The sequence below is a fragment of the Salvelinus fontinalis genome, chromosome 9 (assembly GCF_029448725.1).
Source record: "Salvelinus fontinalis isolate EN_2023a chromosome 9, ASM2944872v1, whole genome shotgun sequence".
Taxonomy (NCBI): Eukaryota; Metazoa; Chordata; class Actinopteri; order Salmoniformes; family Salmonidae; genus Salvelinus; species Salvelinus fontinalis.
In genome coordinates this window covers 61857155-61867154 of record NC_074673.1, presented here as the reverse complement: position 1 = coordinate 61867154, position 10000 = coordinate 61857155, and the positions used below count along the sequence as shown (strand labels likewise).

The following is a 10000-nucleotide window of genomic DNA, read 5'->3' as shown; positions in this document are numbered from 1 at the left end:
CACAGACAGACAGACAGACAGACAGACAGACAGACAGACAGACAGACAGACAGACAGACAGACAGTCTCACTCACTCACTCACTCACTCACTCACTCACTCACTCACTCACTATCCTGACCAACGTTTTTTTTTTTTTTTTTTTTTTTTTTTAAGTAAAATGGCGGGAAACGGGGGAACCCACGAAGAGCGCTTCGCCCTACTTTCACTTTGGATGTTTTTTTTCCCCTTTCTTTTCTTGACAACGGGAGGAATGTGTGTGTGTGTGTTGCACCGTTCCCGGAGGTACTGCAATACCGGGTCGATGCGTGGAGCGGACGGAGCAAGCCCCATTTCCGACTCCCTGTTCGAAAAATCCATTTAATATGTAGTCCCCCGATGGGGGACGTATCAGATATTAAACTGATAAGAACAGATTTTTTTTCTTTTGGAAAAAGTTTTATTGACACCTTTCCTTTAAAAACAGCTCATACATTTTTTTTTTTACATCATTTATACACATAAAAACGGCAATAAGGCATAAAACACAGCATTTGGGAATTACATTTAAATTTGTTAAAAGTACATGTTGTTTTAAAACAATAAAAGACAACCATGAATAAAAGTACTTTTTGGTAAAAACATCAAATCTGTAAAAGCCCTTTAAAATGTGTATGAATGATTTAACAAAAGTAAAACATTTTTAAGACATGAAAAGAAAGACATGTAAAAAAAGTCACTTTGTTAAAAAGCTGTCTTCGGTCCTTTGTACAGGTGCGGGGTGAGTCCTTATCAAACTCGCCTCATTTTGCTCCTCTGGATAAACTACCGTCCCATCCTTCGGGGCCCAGAGGAGATCCCTCCCCTAGGCGCATCGCCCTAGGCGCCGCAGCGCTGTCAGGCCGTGGCCGCCGGGACCTAGGGTGTTGTGGGGGACCCTTCACTTGGGGTCGAGGCCCCCCTCCTTCTGTACCACCCCAGGGCTTCCGTGGCTACCATAGCCACTGCCTGGGGGGTGGTCTCTATGTTCTTCGCTACCAGCAGGTTACGGGAGGACCACAGGGCGTCCTTCAGGCACGTGAGGGTGGGCCAGAGCTTGGTGAAGGCCTTCGATGGAATGGGCCTTCGGCCCACCCCGTACAGCACGAGCTGAGGCGTTAGGTCCTCCCCTGCTGGCAGACACGGAGTGATCAGGGGGCCTGCTTCCTTCCACAGGTCCCTGGCGGCTCTGCACTCACAGAGCAGGTGCCTCACCGACTCCTCTTGGCCGCAGCCTGGTCGGGGGCACGCGGGTGTTCTCGCCATGCCCCGTGAGTGCATGACGGCCCTGACCGGGAGGATCTCGTGGGCGACCATCCAGGACAGGTCCCGGTGCCGATTCAGGAGAGCAGGATGGGCCACATTACGCCAAACCGTTGTGGGCTCGCCTATAGCAAGCCCGCGTACTGGACACACTGGTTCCCGATCCTGCACAAGAGAGAGAAGAGAGCGGTGTTTAGTTAAAACCGTGACTGCTTCTTTTTCCAGTTTAAAATGTCTTAAAAATTTCTGGAGCTGAGCGTAGTGAGTGGGGAGCAGGAAAGAGACTGGGGCTCGCAGGTCGACTGGGATCAGCCTCAGGGTCCTGAGGTAAGATCCCAGCCAGAACCGTGCGAGGGCCTGGGTCTTGTTGTTGGCCGGGGAGGTGGCAAGAGTGAGATGTAACGCTGTGTAGCGGCTGCCCAGGAACAAGTAGAGGTCAGGCAAGCCTTTCCCCCCCTTGGACCTGGGCCTCTTGACCACCTCCCTCCTCAGCCTCTCCCACTTGCTTCCCCACAGGAAGTAGAAAAGCATCCGCTCCAGGGCTAAAAGACTCCTTCGTGGGGGGATAAAAACAGAACTGATTAATAAAAGCACAGGTAAAATCACAGCTTTAATGATTAAAACCTTGCCCTCAAAAGTCAGCTGTCGTAGTCCCCAAAAACCCAGTCTCTGTCTTACTGTCCCCAGGATCCCGTTCCAGTTGCCGCTCCCTCCTCCCTCCCGGTCAAACTTTACCCCCAATACCCTTATGTCCGTCGTTTTAACCGTTAGTGGTAGTCTGGTCAAGTCTGGGTCTGCCCATGGTCCGAAAAATTGGGCCTCGGTCTTGTCTCTGTTCAGTCTCGCCCCAGAGGCTCGTCCGTACCAGTCGGTCCTGTCCAGGGTCCTGTCGACGGATAAAAGGTCGGTGCATAAAATGTTGACGTCGTCCATGTAAAAAACGCACTTGGCGGTCATCCCCCCACTCCCCGGGATCCCCACCCCGCTGATCCGTTGGTCCCTTCTCAAGACCTGTGCCAGTGGTTCAATGCAGGCCACGAACAGAAGGGGAGATAATGGACAGCCCTGACGGACGCCGCAGTGTACTCCCACCGCTTTTGTCAGATGCCCATTTACGAGGATTTTGCTGGTAATGTCCCCGTACAGCAGTCCCACCCAAGCTAAAAACCTGTCCGGGAAACCCATTTTTTGCAGTACCTTAAAGAGGTACTGGTGCGAGACCCGATCAAAGGCTTTTTCAAAATCTAAATTTAGGACTACAAGCCGCATGTTTCTGTCTCTCGCATAACAGATGGCATCTCGGATCAGTATCAGGCTGTCCGTGATCTTCCTTCCGGGCACGGCACAGGTTTGGTCCGGGTGGATCACCTCCCCTAAAACAGAAGACATTCTGAGTGTTAAAACCTTAGTAAAAAGTTTACAGTCAAAGTTTAAAAGGGTGATCGGTCTCCAGTTCTTCAGGTCAGTCCTGTCGTTTTTCTTATATAAAAGAGTCACGATCCCCACTCTAAAACTGTCAGGTAGTCTGTCCAGGTGTTCAAAGTCAGTAAAAACAGTCAGAAGTTCGTCGGCTAAAACATCCCAAAAGGTCAGATAAAACTCCAAAGGGAGGCCGTCCTCCCCCGGTGATTTACCCCTCTTAAAATGCTTCAGTCCTTTGTCGATTTCTGTCCTCGTCAGGTCTTTTGTCAGGTCGTCTGTGTTGGGTAGGGTCTTGTCGATGTAGGTTAAAATGTCCCCCATCGTCTCTTCACATACCTCTTTTACCCCAAACAGTTCCCCATAAAAATCTTCGACTACTTCTTTTATTCCCTCTGTATCTGTTTTTAAAACCCCATCTTTATCTTTTAAACCCGTCATTGTCCTACCCTTGCTAACTATTTTCTTAAAAAAGTACCTAGTGCACTTCTCCCCCTCTTCTAATTCCCTTTCTTTACTTCTTAAAATAACCCCCTTACTTTTTTGGTCTGCTAAAAATGCCATCTCCTTCTTTACTTCTTTAATTTCATGGTTAAAATCAAGGCCCTGTTGGCGTAAATTAAAATACCTTTCCAGTCGCTTTTGCAGTCCCACCATGCGTCTATCTTTTTCTCTGCTTTTTTTCTTTCCTATCTCTCTAAAGAAGGTCCTCGTCCTTCCCTTCACCATTTCCCACCACTGTGCTCGTGTGTCAAAAAGGTCCTGTAGCGTCTGCCACTGGCTGAACTGCTCCCGGTACTGACTAACTACTCTATCATCTTCTAAAAGGGAGCAGTTCAATTTCCAGGGCCCTCTTCCCACAGTCACACCCGAGGTTAGTGAAAGGGTGCACGTCAGCATTACGTGATCTGAGAAGAAAGCAGGGGTTATTCTAGCATCAGTTGGGGGACAGTCCCGGGTAAACAGATAATCGATGCGAGAGGCTCTGGTGCCGTCACCACTGGTCCAGGTGAAGCCCTCCTCTCTTGGATGCAGGGTTTTAAAACAGTCAGTCAGTTTAAAATCCCTACACAGCCCTTGCAATAAAACACTTGATCTGTCTACCTTAAAATCCTCTCCTGCCCCTCTCCTGTCTGCTCTACTTAAAACACAATTAAAATCCCCGCCCACCACTAGAGGATCCCTCCCTAGCAGGTGGGACTGCAGGTCTTCTAAAAGTGCGCACCGGTCATGTTTGTCATTAAAACCATACACATTTAGCACATTAAAATCCCTCCCCATAAAGGTAAAATTGGCTAAAAGAGCGCGTCCGCCTACCACCACCGTGCTCCCCCTCACCACCACCTGTGGGGTCTTGATTAAAATGGCAACACCGTCATTTTTGTTAAAATTGGAACCACTCCAAATGGAGGGCCCGTGCTGCCACTTATCCTCCCATTTACTGTAAGAGGATAAAAAGGGTAGACCACACTCCTGTAGTAAAAACACATCTGAGTTAAACCTTTCTAAAAAGGATAAAACCGACTGTGCTCTGGCTGCTGTTTTCACGCTCCTCACATTTATTGTAGTGATTTTAAAAGCCATAAAAGGGGTGAGTAAAAACAGTGCTAAAAGAAAGGAAGGCATTGAACAGTTAAAAGGGGGCTACTTTTCTAGGGAATTCTCTCTCTCCCTCCGGGGTAAGGGGGGGGGGCAGGGAGAGGAGGTTAAAACCGGACTTAAAAAGGAGATTTGATTGGGGGAGTCTGAGGGGAAGGTCCTGGGTTCTTCCTCCCCCTGGGAGCTCTCCCACTCCACCTTTCCCTTTTTCCCTTCACCCTGTTCGGGGTCAGAGAGCTCCTCTGCGTTTCTTTTTCGTGGGGGGGGGTGTTCCTCCAGACCCTCCCCTCCCTCTCCCGTGCCTTCTGACACCGTCTCCATACTGTCAGACCCACTTGGGGAGCTCTCACTCAAGACCTCTCCGGGACCGTCTTTCTCGGCCCTTTCTCCTTCAGGGGTCACCTTAGTCTGGGGCAGGGGGATTGGGGTGGGGAGGGTTTTGTCCTCTCCTCCCACTTCTTCCACCACTGCACCTTCCGCGCCCTCTACTACGGCCACCGCCTCCACCACTGTCTCCTCCACCACCACCTGCTCCACAACCACCTCCTCGGCAACTGCCTCGGTGACCACCACCTGACGCTCAGAAGCCCGGTCCGCGGCCGCCACCTCCCTCCTTTCGGCCCTGACCTTATTGGCCCAGGAGTAGGGGCAGCCGCGGATGAGGTGGGACCGCTCGCCACAGAGGTTGCACGACCTTCCGTTCGTGCATTCCTCGTAGCGGTGGCCCACCTCCCGGCACTTCATGCAGACGACCTTCTTACAGGCCTCTGCAAGGTGGCCATGTTCACCACACTTACGGCACAGCTTGGGCTGGTCCTGGTAGTGAACATGGCCCCTGTTCTCTCCGAGGACTATGGTGGATGGGATGGCTTTCAACCCACCATAGCCCCCAGGGTCCTCCCACTGCTGGACAGTGACCCTCCAGGCCCCTGTCCAGATCCCATCGGGATCTTTCACCTGGACCAGGGGCCCCCTCACGTTGCAGTACCTGCCCAGCCATACTGCAACGTCCTCCGGCTGTACGGTTTCATTGTACATACGGACAATAACAGTTTTAATGCTATTGTCCGTCAGCTTGGTCACCTCAAACATTGCTGTGAGGGACCCCTGAGTGTTCTGGGCATTCTGGAGTTCCCTCCAGAAGTCCCTCAGGTAGCTGCCGCTGGCAAAACTGACATCGAAGCCCTTCCCATAGGGGAGGGCGAGGATGCAGTTTACCTGCGCGGGATGGAAACCGAGTTCCTTTTGGAGGAATTTTCTGGAGAAATCCAATCGGGATAACTCCATTATTTTTCCTCCCTTCTCCTTTAGAAGGAGGCGCACTGCATGGTGCCTCCTCATGCCAGCCTGTGCTGCTGACATGATGGAGGCCCACTCCCTTTATAACCCAACACCAGTGAAAGTAGGGGGAGGGGAAGGGGAAAAAGGGGAGGGGGAAGGAAGAGGGGAGCGGGGGAAGGGAGAGGGGGTTGGGAAAGAGGTTTGGGAGAGAGGGGGAGGGGTGTAAGACAACCGAAGATGCTAGCAGGCTCAGCTAGGCTAAGCTAACCAGGGCCTACCAGCACCACGGAACACACAACAGCCTATCTAGCACAGCACCAAAATAATCTTGTGAACAGGGGGAAGGAACACTAGGAAGGGGGGGGGGGGGGGGGGTTTTTTTTTTTTTTTTTTTTAATAATATTTTTTGTAAAGGGAAGGACACAAAAGGGAAAGACAAATTTAAACCACACACACCAAACAAACAAAGGCCAGGAGGCTAGCAGGTCTTACCAGCAGGCTAGGCTAAGCCTACCAGCTAGCAGTCCACAAGCCACGAGGCCTCACAACAATACCAAACGAGCACACAAACCAAAAAGGAGGGGGGAGGGGAACAAATTATTTGGGGAAAAAAGGGAGGGAAACAACAAGGGGCACACTAACTAACAAACCCTGCCAAACTTGAGGGACGAGGAAGCTAGCAAGCCTCACCAGCAGGCCAGACTAAGCTAACCAGCTAGCAGGCCAGCCAGCAAATGTCCCCCAGTTGACAACACAAAACGACAAGGGACTGGGACAAAAGGCAATTGGGGAGATAAACTAAAAGTACAAAATGGATGGGGACAAGGGGAACAAGGGAACCACAGTCAAACAAACAACAAACAAAGCCTGCCGCGCCTAAAAGGGCCAGGGGGCTAGCAGGCCAAGCCAAGCTAATGCTAGCAGGCCCACAAGCCCGAAAGCCACTCAGGCTAGCAGACAACACAAAACTCAAAACAGTAGGAAGAGCTAAAGGTGGGGGAGGGTAGGATACAAGGGGGTGGAGAGATACAAAACAGGACAAACAAGGGGGAAAATGAAATGAAATTAAATAAGAAAGAAAAAGACCAGAGGGCCTTTAAACTCACCCTACAGGTGCTGGTGCATCTGTAGCCCACCACCAAAACCACCACCTAACCCAGGACAAAAGAACATACAAGGTTAAGACAAACAACAAAAATAATAATTTTAACAAAATTAAATAGCACAATTTCCCGGGCGCCCTCCGGCCTGCGATCGCTTCTCCGATCAAGTGCAGCACTGACAAGGTAACTACACTTGATCTTAGCCAAAAGGCCGAGAAGCGATAACCCACAAATGGTACCCTGCAGCCGCCGGGCACCCGGGGGTCTCGGCAGACTTTGGCGGTTCGGCAAAAGGTGGCTCCTCCTCCCCCCCCCCCCCCCCACCCCTTCCGACAGACAGACAGGCGGGTGTTTTTTATTGATTTTGAAAGTCGCCAATGCGTCTTGAAGTCACTAGCTCTTTACGCCGCCTAGTGCGACGACGACTATTTGTTCAAAGCCCGGTAAATACGCCAGTCGTCCGTCCGTCCGTCGGGCTTGAACTCAATTGCCCTTAGCGACTAGTCAAACGCATGAGCAACAAGTCTCTGCTGCGTCGTCGTCGTCGTCGTCGTCGTCGTCGTCGTCATCATCATCTCTGTCAATTTCTCTTGAAACAAGATATAGCGGGCTCTGCCAGAAGCAAAGCCCTTCCAAAAATACTTTGAACTCATAAGTGTTCCTCTCCACGGAAGTCTTTAGTAAAAGGCGAAAGGCTTGTGCGTAATGAAGAGAAACCAGAGTCGTATGGAAGTCAGAAGTCGGGGCCCCGAGACACACTCTGTGCACTACTAGGCTGGGATCTCGCGGGTGGGTAGTCACCCAACCCACTCGGACAACTTTTCCACGGCTGTGTGTGGGTAAAAAGTCACAGACAGACAGACAGACAGACAGACAGACAGACAGACAGACAGACAGACAGACAGACAGACAGACAGTCTCACTCACTCACTCACTCACTCACTCACTCACTCACTCACTATCCTGACCAACGTTTTTTTTTTTTTTTTTTTTTTTTTTTAAGTAAAATGGCGGGAAACGGGGGAACCCACGAAGAGCGCTTCGCCCTACTTTCACTTTGGATGTTTTTTTTCCCCTTTCTTTTCTTGACAACGGGAGGAATGTGTGTGTGTGTGTTGCACCGTTCCCGGAGGTACTGCAATACCGGGTCGATGCGTGGAGCGGACGGAGCAAGCCCCATTTCCGACTCCCTGTTCGAAAAATCCATTTAATATGTAGTCCCCCGATGGGGGACGTATCAGATATTAAACTGATAAGAACAGATTTTTTTTTCTTTTGGAAAAAGTTTATTAGCACATTTCCTTTAAAACAGCTCATACATTTTTACATCATTTATACACATAAAAACGGCAATAAGGCATAAAAACACAGCATTTGAACATTACTTTTAAATTTGTTAAAAGTACATGTTGTTTTAAAACAATGAAAAACAACCATGAATAAAAGTACTTTTCTAGTAAAAACATCAAATCTGTAAAAGCCGTTTAAAAATGTGTACTAATGATTTAACAAGGTAAAACATTTTTAAGACGTTGAAAACATGTTAAAAAGTCACTTTGTTAAAAAGCTGTCTTCGGTCCTTTGTACAGGTGCGGGGTGAGTCCTTATCAAACTCGCCTCATTCTGCTCCTCTGGATAAACTACCGTCCCATCCTTCGGGGCCCAGAGGAGATCCCTCCCCTAGGCGCATCGCCCTAGGCGCCGCAGCGCTGTCAGGCCGTGGCCGCCGGGACCTAGGGTGTTGTGGGGGACCCTTCACTTGGGGTCGAGGCCCCCCTCCTTCTGTACCACCCCAGGGCTTCCGTGGCTACCATAGCCACTGCCTGGGGGGTGGTCTCTATGTTCTTCGCTACCAGCAGGTTACGGGAGGACCACAGGGCGTCCTTCAGGCACGTGAGGGTGGGCCAGAGCTTGGTGAAGGCCTTCGATGGAATGGGCCTTCGGCCCACCCCGTACAGCACGAGCTGAGGCGTTAGGTCCTCCCCTGCTGGCAGACACGGAGTGATCAGGGGGCCTGCTTCCTTCCACAGGTCCCTGGCGGCTCTGCACTCACAGAGCAGGTGCCTCACCGACTCCTCTTGGCCGCAGCCTGGTCGGGGGCACGCGGGTGTTCTCGCCATGCCCCGTGAGTGCATGACGGCCCTGACCGGGAGGATCTCGTGGGCGACCATCCAGGACAGGTCCCGGTGCCGATTCAGGAGAGCAGGATGGGCCACATTACGCCAAACCGTTGTGGGCTCGCCTATAGCAAGCCCGCGTACTGGACACACTGGTTCCCGATCCTGCACAAGAGAGAGAAGAGAGCGGTGTTTAGTTAAAACCGTGACTGCTTCTTTTTCCAGTTTAAAATGTCTTAAAAATTTCTGGAGCTGAGCGTAGTGAGTGGGGAGCAGGAAAGAGACTGGGGCTCGCAGGTCGACTGGGATCAGCCTCAGAGTCCTGAGGTAAGATCCCAGCCAGAACCGTGCGAGGGCCTGGGTCTTGTTGTTGGCCGGGGAGGTGGCAAGAGTGAGATGTAACGCTGTGTAGCGGCTGCCCAGGAACAAGTAGAGGTCAGGCAAGCCTTTCCCCCCCTTGGACCTGGGCCTCTTGACCACCTCCCTCCTCAGCCTCTCCCACTTGCTCCCCCACAGGAAGTAGAACAGCATCCGCTCCAGGGCTAAAAGACTCCTTCGTGGGGGGATAAAAACAGAACTGATTAATAAAAGCACAGGTAAAATCACAGCTTTAATGATTAAAACCTTGCCCTCAAAAGTCAGCTGTCGTAGTCCCCAAAAACCCAGTCTCTGTCTTACTGTCCCCAGGATCCCATTCCAGTTGCCGCTCCCTCCTCCCTCCCGGTCAAACTTTACCCCCAATACCCTTATGTCCGTCGTTTTAACCGTCAGTGGTAGTCTGGTCAAGTCTGGGTCTGCCCATGGTCCGAAAAATTGGGCCTCGGTCTTGTCTCTGTTCAGTCTCGCCCCAGAGGCTCGTCCGTACCAGTCGGTCCTGTCCAGGGTCCTGTCGACGGATAAAAGGTCGGTGCATAAAATGTTGACGTCGTCCATGTAAAAAACGCACTTGGCGGTCATCCCCCCACTCCCCGGGATCCCCACCCCACTGATCCGTTGGTCCCTTCTCAAGACCTGTGCCAGTGGTTCAATGCAGGCCACGAACAGAAGGGGAGATAATGGACAGCCCTGACGGACGCCGCAGTGTACTCCCACCGCTTTTGACAGATGCCCATTTACGAGGATTTTGCTGGTAATGTCCCCGTACAGCAGTCCCACCCAAGCTAAAAACCTGTCCGGGAAACCCATTTTTTGCAGTACCTTA

At 51.2% G+C, this 10000-nt stretch overlaps 1 non-coding gene and 3 pseudogenes across 1 annotated transcript; all 4 read right to left on the bottom strand.

Moving 5' to 3' along the window:
* Positions 1 to 262: 262 nt before the first annotated feature.
* On the bottom strand, positions 263 to 440 carry LOC129863079 (U2 spliceosomal RNA; annotated as a pseudogene).
* Positions 441 to 6752: 6312 nt separating this feature from the next.
* On the bottom strand, positions 6753 to 6905 carry LOC129862976 (U2 spliceosomal RNA; annotated as a pseudogene).
* Positions 6906 to 7290: 385 nt separating this feature from the next.
* LOC129863004 (U5 spliceosomal RNA) lies at positions 7291 to 7407 on the bottom strand. The gene has a single exon (XR_008760875.1). It is a non-coding gene; the product is annotated as a U5 spliceosomal RNA (small nuclear RNA).
* A 385-nt stretch (positions 7408 to 7792) lies between these two features.
* Positions 7793 to 7970, bottom strand: LOC129863084 (U2 spliceosomal RNA; annotated as a pseudogene).
* Between the last annotated feature and the right edge of the window lie 2030 nt (positions 7971 to 10000).